Below are 13,521 nucleotides of genomic sequence, written 5' to 3'. Positions count from 1 at the left end.
AGCCAGTCTTGCAAGATAGAATTCGAGTCATGGTAGTGGGAGCGGGGAGGAAACCTTTAGGAACTAGAGGAAGATTGTATTTCTCATCATTGTTACATTCTTTGCATCTTTCAAGATGATCTTTCAACCCATCATCATCATCCCAAACTATGTCACGGATGAGTCCCAGTTTCACGTTCCTTATCATTTCCCCATTTGTGAAACATCTAACATATGCAAAGGCCTGTGCTAACTCTTGGGTAGGGAGAGGAGAGTACAATGAAGAGAAATGCCTTCCCCTCCAGACATAGAAGTGACTACCTGAAGGAAGAGCTCAAGAGTGGTCATTAGGGTGACCCCCAAAGTAGACCCTCAGCAGAGAGAGAACTGAATAGGAGAGAGGTGTGGGACAAGAAGGCAGTGCATCGAAGGGGAGGCTGGAATGAAGCCCCATCACCATCGACATCTGCAGCCCAGGTTGGACATGAGCAGCTTGCTTCAAAACAGCAACATTTAGATTTCAAAGCTTCTCCCGGATAGGCCTGGAATCAGGTGGATATTTTCTGGAAAATACTTTAATCTTCTCCATTCCCCAGTGAGTCAATTCTGACTCTACAGAGACCCTCGAGCGGGCTGAGAAGAACTACCCCATGGGGTTTCCAAGACTGTAACTGTTACAAAGGCATATGGATAGCCACATGGTTCGTCTGCAAGGCAGACAAGTGTTTCACCAGGGCACTGCCTGGTCTCTGGAATCTTCTCCATAAGTAAGTTCAACTCAGAAGCCTACAAAAGCCAAGCTGAAGCTCAGCAGTAGCAGTTGGGGCCCAGGGTGGCCTAGAGAGGGGAGCTGCCGATGCCAAGAAAATCGCCTGCTTTTCTTGCTTTCCAAGAAAAGCAGAGAATCCTGATTTTTGTCTGTATTCTTCCCAAACGCACTCACCAGAAACTAGCGTGGAAAAATAAATTCAATTTGATAATGCTTCAAAATAATTTAATAAAGTATTATAAAAAATATAAAGATAAGTTAAAGTAACATTAAACAATTAAGTAGCATTTAAAATCATGAGCAGAATGATTTAATAAAATCTAAAAATAATTTCCTTTCTTTTTTTTCTAAAAATAATTTCATGAGCGTTAATAAAAAAATCCATTAGGAATTTTAATTTAAAAGAAAAGAAACCCTGTGGTTGCAACAACCACAAAATGTGGTTGTGAACAGGATATGTCTAAATAGATCCACTGTGTGAGGTCCCTAGACAGTAGATGCAATCAAAAGGCAAATATAAAACCCAAAGTGGTATACAAGTCCTTTTTTTTTTTAAAAGAGCGAGAGAATAAGGGCGTTACCCAAGTCTTTCTTTGTTAGCTGAAAGTTGAGAGCAAGTCGTTTTGTCTAAAGATAGCCTGGCTCCCTCCATCACAAACCACCATTATTCATTCTTAAAGCATTTGGAAGTGCCAAGTGAAAAGAGCAAAGCCTCCTTCGCTCACCAAACAGCCAAGTCAGAGCTAAAAGTGTGGCGCTTAAACAATTCTCCCCACAGCAAATCTTCTCCTTGGTGATTACCCTCCTACACAGGCAAGGATCCCCAGAGTTGAAGACTGGGAATAGCTTCCACAGGATACCATCTGTCTTTAAAAAGAAAGAGAGAGAGAGTTGACTATGATATCTTGGAACTAGGCGGTGTGTGGGTAGTCCCCAAAGGCTGTCCACAGGTGGGTGCTCAGAACGCCATCTAGCGATCGAGGAGGGTCCACACTAGGACCCTTCTCCATCAGACATTCTCATCTCCAGAACCCTGGTTGCTCACACTACGTTTTGATCTCTCTGGACCGGCTGCTGCTTCGGCCGCAGGGGGTTGTGAACAGGGTAAACAGAAGGTCCCAGACTGGCTGTGCACGAATGACTCAACAAGCCTTTTGGAAATAACAGATTCTCAGGCCCCATCCGAGAGATTCAGGTCCACCTCATCTGTGGAAGATGGGGCTAGATGATTGGTAAGGGTCCTTCCAGATAAAAATCTTACCATGAATTTTCACAAATCTGTCATTCCACCTCCTCTAGCCATTTCTGCCTTTGATTATAAAGGCCCTCCATGGCATGGCTTGTCGTTGCGATGAAAAGTAGAATAGGTCAGCTTTCCCAGGCTCAGCTTAGCCCTGAGGACCATCAAGAGCCTCCCATCCTGCCCAGTCCCAGGCATTGAGTAGTTCATTGTTCTCCCTTCTCTTTCCAAACCTCGGCAAACCCTAGCGTGGCTCCTGTTGCTCCCACTATTATTTCTTTGGGGGAGAAATTCACATAGCAAACAATGAACCATGATCAAGTGTACACTCCTGTCCCACTTGGTAGACGCGCAAAGTTGTGCAGCCACCACCTCTCTCTACTTTCAAAATATTTCATCACCCCAGAAAAACACCCTCCCCATTTCCCCCCCTCCTCCATACTCCAGTAACCAGTCATATGCTTTCTGTCCCTGTGGACTTAACTATTCTAGACCTGTAGAGTTCGACTTGTGAACTTTTGCGTCTGGCTCCTTTCACTCAGCATGCTGACTTGGAGATCCATCCAAGTCGTAACATGTGTCAGTATTCTATTCCTTTTTAAGGCTGAATAACATCGCATTGTGTGCAGATAAACAAACTTTGTCTATTCATTTGATAATGGGTACTTGGGCTGTTTCTACTTCTTGGTAACTATGAGTAATGCTAGTATTGACATGGAAATTTCTGTACAAGTTGCTGTGTAGACATGTGCTTTCATTTCTCTTTTGTAATGATCTAGAAGTGGAGTTGTTGGGTCATAGGGAAATTCTATGAGCGCTCCGGTAGCATATGCATTGGGCTGCTAATGGCAATATCAAAAATTCAAAGGCACCAGCCACTTCTCAGGAGAAAGATGAGGTTTTCTACTTCTGCAAGGATTCCCAGTCTTAGAGACCCACAAGGGCAGTACTACTCTGTCCTATAGAGTTGCTAAGAATTGGAATCTGCTCAGTGGCAGCAAGTTTGAGGGGTTTGTTGTTGTTGTTGTTTATTTGTTGTGGAGGGTAATTGTACAAGGATCCTTAGTGACAGAGTGGCTTATGAGTTGCACTGCTAACAATAAGGTCAGTGGTTTGAATCCATCAGCCACTTCTAGGGAGGGAGACCAGGCTATCTTCCCCCAGGTCTTGGAAACCCAATGTAGAGTTTCTAGGAGCAGACGTAAACTCAACGGCAGTGAGCTTGTTCATTGGTTATGGTAATTCTATGGTTAGCCTTTTGAGGAGCTGCCAAATAGCTTTCCACTGGGACCATGTGGCTTCTCTTTCCTCCCGGCAGCACACCAGGATTCATTCCCGCCTCTATACCCCCTTGCCAATGTTTGATATTTTCCATTCTTTACTTATCTATTTTTAGTTAAAGCCAACCTAGTGGTGGGAAGTTGTATCTCATTTTGGGTATAATTTTCATTCCTAATAGTTCCTCCTCACCACCCACCCTCAGTCGGTCACCTGAAATGCAGGTATTTACTCTGGAGCAGAACAGCCAATTTACTCATTTCACTTTGGGGGAAGAACCAGCACTCTTCTTAGAAGGTGAACATCAGGAAGGAGGCTGAGAGCAATGCAGCCTGTCTTTGTGGTGTCCTGTTTGAAATCAGAAGACGCGGAGAACATATAACTTTTACTTTGGAATTTACACTCGTTGGAGTCACATATAGATGTTTTACATTACCTCAGGTTTCAGAGAAACCACGGGAAACAACATTGATCATGAGCAAATAAACAAAGCAGAGAGAAAGCCTTAGGCCACTCTCAGGATGTCTGTTGACTAGGTAGCAGGGCCTAGCTTTTAACCACTAACAGGTAAATAGGAGAAGATTCTCAGCATTCTCTGGTCACCCTAGGTGACATCCACATCCAACCTGTGTGTCTGTCAGCCAGTTATAAAAATTCCATAGAGGTTGCATAAGGTACTTCAGGATGACTGCATTTAGTAAGGAGGATTTCCCTCCCCCAACTCCAACTACATAAGTAAAATAACTGAGATTACAACACCAACAGGCAAGCATCTACGTCTTACAACCAGCTCTGGTTCATGGCCTATTCTTTTCTCTATGAGCTCCTTCTCTTTTCTAAAGAATTGAAAGAACTCAGAGGCGTGGGATAAGCCACGACTTGAAACCCAGGCTGAATGCCGTGGCATTGGTCACACGGATGTGCCTTCCCAGTTAGGTTAGCTGATTCAAAAATCTCTCTCTCTCAATATCCCAGAGCAGCTTGTCTTGTTGCCGGGACGGGCTGCCCCGATCCACCATGCTGGGGACCAGGTGGAGGACTCCTTAGGGTTTGGCTTGGCCTCCCTGGTGAAAGCATGCACAGAGTGCTGCCCTGCAAAGGAGGCGAGGCCAGCGGAGACAGGAGGTCTGTGAATCCACGGATTCATGAGTGCGGCCCAGAGTCAAGCTGGCTGCCTTCTGGGTGCTCTCCCATCAACATCTGTCACCCCACTGACAGAGGAGCAGCCAGGCCTCAGCCTGGCGGTGTGCCTCTGTGTGGAAGAGTGCAGAGACTTTGGCAAATCTCACTCAAATATATATGAGCCCAGCTGACCGTTTCCAACAGTTCATGTGGAAGTGAATTATTTGGAACCCAAAACATATTTTCCAATAACAGTAAAACACATAAACGGTGATTATGATTCCAGGCTGATATGCACGTTTACTTAACCCTTCATGTGTTGTAATGCTACATATTTAAGAGCAGGGGTGGGCGTGGGGGGTGGGGGTGGCAAACAGCAATCCAAGAATGTAGTTGTAATACCAGTGATTAAATAATACTAAAAATTCTATTGAGACAAAAATTGTTTCTCTTAAAATAAAAATCATTTGACTACCCAGGGGACTGTGGCCGCCAGATAACAGATTAAGGGATCTCCTCAACAACTAGAAGTTCCATAGGAGAAATACCTTGGGCTTCCTGACAGTGAGAGGTTCAACTTAGAAGCCAAGTAGACCCACAACATCTGCTGGCAGATTCCCCTTTACCACTGACCAGTGACACAAACCGCTTGGGTGGTTTTTCCCAAGGCAGCCCAGCCAGCCAAGCAACCCTCTTATCTTTGGGGTTTCTGATGGATAGCAGATTGCATGGGCAGCTTGGTGCAGGTGTAATTACGACCCAAGCTTCACTTTGCACCACGTTCCCTCTTCTTTTTATTCGGTGCTGTTACCCATGCCCTTCCCCATCATGTGTCCCCGAACCACACAAATTACACTTGTGCACATAATAACACTACCAAAGGAGCCGGAATCCTCACCCACATGGAAGTTTTACTTTTCACATGGTTTATTTAGGTATTTTCCCCTCTATTATAATATATCCCCCCCCCCCAATTCTCTCCCTGCTTCCTTGTGTGGAGTCCTATTCCAATGTGACCCCACCTTCCTGAGAATACACATTCCCTCCAGGCAAAAACAGGCAGTCCTGCAGATGCCAGCACACCCACCCAAACAAGGACCTGTTTTTTAAAAACTCTGAACGCACAGACACGCCCATATTCACACTGCCATAGCAACAGAACTTAAGCTCTTACACCCAAGTCACACTCGAGTTTTTTGTCTCTTTTGTCCCACCTACACCACATCCACTCACGATCTCTTTCTGTTCCATTTTTCCTCTTGAAATATATCTCAATGAAACTTATTAATTCTGATTATTGTTGCTCTTGTTAGGTGCCAGGTGGGAAACTGAGACCCAGGAAGAGAGTGCGTGCAGACAAATTCTCTACACTCATATTTTAAGGAGTCTGGGAGGCCTTCGTGCTTGTGAGTTGGCAATATGTCCCACTCACATGCTCTTACGTAAAAGTTATTCCTCACAATGTTCCCTCACAACAATGCCAATGTTCAGGTGCCATTTGCAAGCATGTGGTTGCTACTATAGACATTTGAAGGTTAACTGCTCGTAAGCAATGTACCTTCCTGTACATAGCCTGTTATGTGTATGCCTCTAGGTCAACCCCTTCCTGTTACATATGTATATGACGTGGCTTGCATGCCTGAGATTATATAAGCTTGTGAGAGAATACATTCACATACACACACCCCCTCTTTGGTTCTGCTCATCACAAAAGATGATGCCTTGTCTGATGTTTCTTTACTTTACCCTCCAATTACACAACTGCCCCTTGGGCCCATTCAGTTGTGGAGGCTGGTGCCCTGTAGTGCTATCAAATTGGTTCTGACTCATAGGGCACCTAGGTATAAGAGAACAGAAAGAACATCGCCCAGCCCTATGCCATCCTCACAACTGTTCTTAAGTTTGAACACATTGGTTCAGCCACTGTGACAGTACATCATGTTGAAGGTCATCCTCTTGTCCATTTCTTGCTATTTACCAAGCATGATGACATTCCCCAAGGACTGGTCTCTCCTGACAACATGTCCAAAGTATGTGAGATGAAGTCTCACTATTCCTGCCTTTCGAGAACATTCTGACTGTACTTTTTCCATGACAGATTTGTTGGTTCTTTTGTCAGCCCATGGTACTTAGTGCTGATTACTCCTCTTAAAATACATTTCCCCCTTTTTTTCTCTCACAAATTTGTTGGCTTATTGAAATAGCCACTTATTATTACTGTCATTACTATTATTTTATTCTCTCTCTTCCTCCCCTGCAACTTCTCCTACTTACCTATCTCTTCCCCATTTTTGCTCAATTTGAACACTGTATGTTTTCTAGCTCCTATATCAACATACAAAACCAACTACTTCTACATGCCCCAGCAGCACCCACACCCATAATAGCTGTACCACAGTGCCAAGGAGACAGCCTCAACCACAGTTAACCCGCAAAATCGATAAAAACAAACACAAGCCACTGAAAATAACCCAAATCCAATGGTGTACTCTGAAGAAGAGACCTTGGGACTATGAGGAATGGAATTCAGAAGAATTATGTTCTTTAATGAGATGGAGGGAACACTCAAGAGAACAATATAAGAAATTGAAAAAAATAAAATGCTTAAAATTAAGCCAGAAGGAATCCTAAAAGATAAACAATGAAATAACAAAAGTGGGCAACATAGTAAAAGACTGGAGGGATTGAATGGAAGAAAAGGGAATTTGATTCAGTGAGCTCAAAGGCAATCATTGTGACTAAAATTGATGAGAAAAATAGTCAACAAAAAGCCAAAGACGAGAAGAAAGCCTGAGAATCATGTGGAACACTACCAAGAGAAGAGCCTACATCTCATCAGGATCACAGAACAAGAAGAAACAAACAAAAAGCCACAGAGGAAATAGTATGAGAATGCCGGAGACCAGCTCCGGCGTGTTCCTCACAGAAAGCTGAAGTTAGGTGAGTGGTCTTGAGAAAAAGGAGAATATAGAAAAGTAGGGTTCAGGAGGACCAAAGAAACATTCAGAAGCGTGAATATATGCAATGGCACTTTATTAAAAGCTGTGTTTTCTTTTATACCCCCATTTCTTGGCTCCTTCTGGGAAAACAACCAAGTCCAGACAAAAACATCTGCACTTTGCAGCCACGTCCTTGCAAGTCAAGATTAAGCAAAATAGTTTGTTCCAAAACATCTTAGCAGATCCAAGAAGCAAAGTCATTTTGCTAAATACAAAAGTTCATACAGCTCCCATGAGAACTTTTAACTAAGGGTGAAGTCCCACTCTTTATGCCCATTAGGCCGGTTAGGATAGGGTTTTCACCCTTTCCCTTCCCTAAGACCATGGGGAAGAAATGGGAAATCACCCTACATGAGAAGCCATGGAAGAAATTTCCTCAACATCACAAAGGAAGAAGAAATAACTATCAAGAAGTGGAGAGAACCCCACATAGGCTAGAGTTGAAAAGACAACCATCCTGGCATATCATCATAAAACTCCATTTTCAAGGAAAAGAAGGAATCCTGAGGGGAGCTGGAGAAAACAATGGTCTAGAACAGAGGAAGACTGATAGGCATACGCCAGACTCTCAACAGAGATTATGCAAGCAAAAAGACAATGGAGTGGCACACATAAAATTCAGAAAGAAAAAAACCCTTGCCAACCAAGAATCCTAGATCCAACAAGATTATCCCTCAAATATGAGGAAGAAATCAAGGTATTTACAGATAATGAAAAAATAAAGGAATTCATGAAAACATGACCAGCATTACAAAAAGAGAAAAAACAAGCCAGATCACTATGGACAGACTCAATAATTTCAGACAAACCTGAGGGCATCAGGCAGGACAATGCCTTTCAGAAACCAATATAATGAAAGCAACATTCAAAACAACACAGAAATAGAGGAGGAACAAAGGTACCAATAAAACCACAAAAGGGGGGAAAGAAACCAGACAAACAGCAAGATGAATGCAACAAACCCGTATAGATAAAAAATGACATGAAATGTCAATAGATTAAATGCACCAATCAAAAGACAGAGTGGCAGACTGGATTAGAAGATAAGACCCACCGACAGGCTGTCTATAAGGAACACACCTTAAACTCAAACACAAAAATAGAATAAAAATCAAAGAATATAGATAACCCTACCAAGTCAATAGCAACCATAAAAAGGTGGAGTGGCAAATTAATCCCTGATGAAGTAGACTTCAACATAAATGCATGAATGGATTTTGGGCTTGCACTTAATTCTAGTCTCAATCTAAGAACAATTAGTTCTTATGACATGACCCTGCTAGATGCTCACCCTCATAAAGATTCACTGAAGATATTGGTGCTATAGAAAAGTGGGCTGAAGAAACCAAATCATGCCTAGCTATCAGGAAAAAATAGCATCTGGTGTCTTAGAATCTTGTCTTAAGACCAGCAAACTTCTAAGTGAGGCATTAACTAAATCCATGTGGAAGAAGCACTCCAGCCTGTGTGATCCAAGGATTGTAAAAAATATAATCCACATCTAAAGGAGGAAATGGTACAAAAACTTAAATTGTAAACACTTTGCTTTCAGAAGGCTGTGGCTGACGGTGGAAGTCCAAAATCTATTTGCAGGGTTCCCCTATGAATTAAGCCTCTGGTAAAGTCCCTTTGATCATAGTTGAGGGAGGTGATTAGCCCTGTTATGAGTCAGAAAGCATTGTAAGTCAATTATGGCAGAAATAGGTAGGTCAGAATGTAATATATTATAATTTGATCCCCTCTCTGACCCATTTTAAAGCTGTTTCAGTTTGTTTGTTTTAAGGAAGGGGAAATGCATGTGGATTAAGCCCCTGGTGAATCCCCTCTAACCATGGACCAGGGGTGTGAATAGTCTTGCTCTCATGCAGAATGCATCGGAAAATGGATTATTGCAAATGCCTTTAGGTTAAAATGTAGCACTGTATCCCTTGATATCCTTTATGGTTCATTTAAATTTGTTTAAGTTTTCAGGATTTTCTGCTTTTAAATTGAGACTTTCATCTGTTTTACTTTGTTGTTATTGTTGTTAGTTTTCTTTAAAATGTTTTTCTGTGTATAAAACCCAGGATAGGTAAATCAATACATCCAGTAACTGGATTAATGGTTCTTTGGGAGTATTCAGGGGAGGTTGGGGGATAGGATGGGAAAGCTAAAAATGATGGGAATAAGAATGAAGAAAATGGTCTATACAACTCTTCTTGATATGATTTAATTATTGAATTGTATGATATGTGAATTATATGCCAATAAAACTTTAAAAAGAGACACCAAGATTAATAACATAATGAGAGTCAAGAATACCCAAACCAGAATCATTGTCATTGAGTCAATGCTGTCTTGAAGCCACACCCTGTGGGTTTCCGAGACGGTAACTGCCTCCAGGTGTAGAAAACCCAGTCATTATCCCTTGGAGATGCTGGCGGTTTTGAACTGCTAGCCATGAGGATCACAGCCCAACATGTAACCACTACACTACCAGGGTTCCTGAGACAAGAGTAGACATTGCATCGTGATTAAAGGAACAATACACCAGGAGCATATAACATAAATAAACATGTACACAATGAAATACGTTGTGTACATAAATACATATGAAATACATAAATCAAATTCTCACAGAGTTGAAAACAGAAATAAAAAACTCAACAATAATAGTAGGAGACTTCACCATACACTATCAAGGAAAGACAGATCATCAGAATGAAACTCAATAAAGAAACAGGAGAGGTAAACAATATGATCAACAAGTTCAACCTCTTGGACATATCCAGAGCACTCCACCCAGCGACACAGATGGGGTTCTTCTCCAGCACACACTCTACAGGCTCTAGACTAGAACACACGTTGGACCACAACCCAAGCCTTAACAAATCAAAACACACTGAGATCCTACAATTCATTCTCTCAGGACACAATGGTATAAAATTGCAAATCAACAACAGAGAAAACAGGACTATACAGACAAACACATGGAGACTGAACAATATGCTACTAAAACACAAGTGGATAATACATCAAATAAGAGAAGAAATTAAGACATTCCTTGAAGCAAAGAGAAAGATAACACATCATACCAGAACCTTTGGGTACAGCAAAAGCACATACCAGAGGGCAATTTATAGCAATCAATACATACAAGAGAAAAGAGAAGAGAAATCTAAAATCAACACCTTAACACCTTCAACAACTAGAACAAAACCAACACCATAAACCCTGCAACAGCCGAAGAAAGGAAATCATAATGATTAGAGAGGAAATACACAAATTGGAAAACCGTAAAACAGTGGGAAAAAACCAACACAACAGGAGTTGGATTTTAAAAGGATTAGCAACATTGACAAACCAGTGGCAAACTTAACAAAGGAAATGAAAGGGAACATGCACATATCTACAGTTAGAGATTAACACAACAATTTAGGTCACAACAGATCTAAATGAAATAAAAACTACTAATGCAGTACCTTGACAGACTGTACTCCAGCAAGTTTGAAAATCCAGAAGAAATGGGCAAATACTTAGAAATACACCATCTACCCATTCTAAAGTAAACGGATGTAGACAATCTCAAAAGACCCATAGCAAAAGAAAAAATAGAGAAGGCTGCCAAAACCTTCCGACCATAAAAAGTCCAAGATCAGGAGAATTCTACCCCGTATTCAGGGAACAGCTGTCACCAATAATACAAAAACGATTCCATTGTGTAGAAAGGGACCGCACACTCTCAGACTCATTTTATAAAGTAAGCAGAATCCTGATTCCAAAACCAGACAGACCCCACAAAGACAGAGAACTGTAGATCAGTACCCTTCATGAACATAGACACAGAAATTCTGGACAATATAATCCAGTAATTTACCAAAAATCTAATCCATCATGACCAAGTAGGATTCATATCAGGGATGCTAGGATGCTTCAACATCCAAAAATCAATCGATGCAATAATCCACCACATAAACAGGACAAAGAATAAGAACCACATGATCATACCAATAGATGCAGAAAAAGAATTTGACAATATCCAACACTCATTTCTAATAAAAAATCCAATAAAACAAGAATAGAAGGGAAATCCCTCAATATAATAAAGGACATATACGAAAATCCAAAAGGCAATATCACACTCAAAGGGGAAGAACTGAAAACATTGCCCTTGAAAACAGGAATTAGACAAGGATGCCCCTTAGCACCTCTCTTCTTCAACATTGTGCTGGAAGTCTTAGTCAGAGCCCTTAGAGTCTAAGGCTTAGACATTACAGAGAAAGCAAGGGAATACACTGGGCTAAAAAGAAACGAAGCTCTCACTATTTGCAGATGATATGATTTTATAGAGAGAGCCCTAAGGACTCCACAAAAAGACTGCTGGAAACAATTGAGAGATTTGGTAAAGAGTAGGATATGAGACTAACAAGCAGAAATCAAGCAAATTTTTATATACCAGCAAAGAGAGCTCCTAAAAGACACCAAGAAAACAATACCAATTACAATAGCTACAGAAAAGATGAACTACCTAGCAGTAAACCTAGCCAAAGAAACAAAAGACCTTAATACAAGGAACCGAAAGAGTCCTATATAAATGGAATAATGTCCTGTGTTCATGGATAGGAAGATTCAATATTGCAAAGATGTCAATACTATGTAAGGCAATCTATATATACAATGTAATTCCAATCTAAATCTCAACTTCATTCTTTAAAGAAATGGAAAACCTTACTACCAACTTTGTATGGAGATGGAAGAAGCCCAACAAAAGCAAAGGACTTCTGAAACAGAAGAACAAAGTGTGAGGCCGTGAACTACCTGATCTCAGCACCTACTGCACAACCACAGAAGCCAAAACAGCCTGGTCCTGCTACAATGATAGGTACGTAGGCCAACAGCACAGAATAGAAAGCCCAGAAATGAACGCTTCCACTTAAAGGCAATTGATTTTTGACAGGCAACTGATTTTGATAACAAAAAAAACCTCCACAGAGAAGGGACACCCTCTTAAACAAATGGTGCTAGAAAAATTAGATGTGTATCTGCAGAAGGATAAAATAGGACCCATACCTTGCCTTATGCACAAAATTGAGCTCAAGATGGACTAGAGACTTAAATGCAAACCCCAGAGTTATAAGAAAATTGGGACAAACTTGGGGCCCTATTTCAGGACACACATGGACTACCAAATACAATAAAGGAAGCACGCACAGTGGAAGACGAAATAGATGACGGAGACCTATTAAAAATAAAGCATCTATGCACATCCAAAGACTTCATTCAAAGAGTAAAACTAGAGCCCTTGAATTGGGAAAATGTTTTTTAACAATGACACAATGGACAATGGACTAATTACTAAAATCTGTAGAATTCTGCAGCACCTCAATAAGAAAAAAAGAAACCAAATAATGATGGATAAAGGACATGACTAGACAATTCACAAAGGATGACACTCTGGTGACTAACAAACACAGCAGAGGAGGAAATGATCATGATCACTAGCCACCTGAGAGATACAAATCAAAATAACAATAAGACATCACTTTATATCCACAATGATAGCCCAATTGAAAAAAACCAAAAACATAACAAGTGCTGGAAAGGGTGCAGAAGGATTGGATTTTTTAAAAATCATTTTACTGGGGGCTCATACAACACTTATCACAATCCATACATGCATCCATTGTGTCAAGCACATTTGTACATTTATTGCCATCATCATTCTCAAAACATTTTCTTTCTTCATGAGCCTTTGGTATCAGCTTCTCATTTTTCCCCTTCCCTCCCCTCCTCCCTCCATCATGAGCCCCTGATAATTTATAAATTATTGTTATTTTTATGTCTTACAATACCATTGGTTCTCAACCTTCCTAATGCCGCAACCCTTTCATACAGTTCCTCATGTTGTGGTGACCTCCAACCATAAAATTATTTTCATTGCTACTTCATCACTGTCATTCTGCTACTGTTATGAATCATCATGTAAATATCTGATATGCAGGATGTATTTTCATTGTTACAAATTGAACATATCAAAGTATAGTGATTAGTCACAAAAACAATATATGTAATTATATATTGTGAAATATTTATTTCCAGTTACAAATAAATGAAATTTTGTCTTGAAGCATGATGTAGCATGGGTAACAGTCTTC

This window comes from Echinops telfairi, unplaced genomic scaffold (assembly GCF_000313985.2).
Source record: "Echinops telfairi isolate 266 unplaced genomic scaffold, ASM31398v2 ScPeMD7_7466;HRSCAF=8504, whole genome shotgun sequence".
Lineage (NCBI taxonomy): Eukaryota > Metazoa > Chordata > Mammalia > Afrosoricida > Tenrecidae > Echinops > Echinops telfairi.
Note: the sequence above shows the minus strand (reverse complement) of the source record.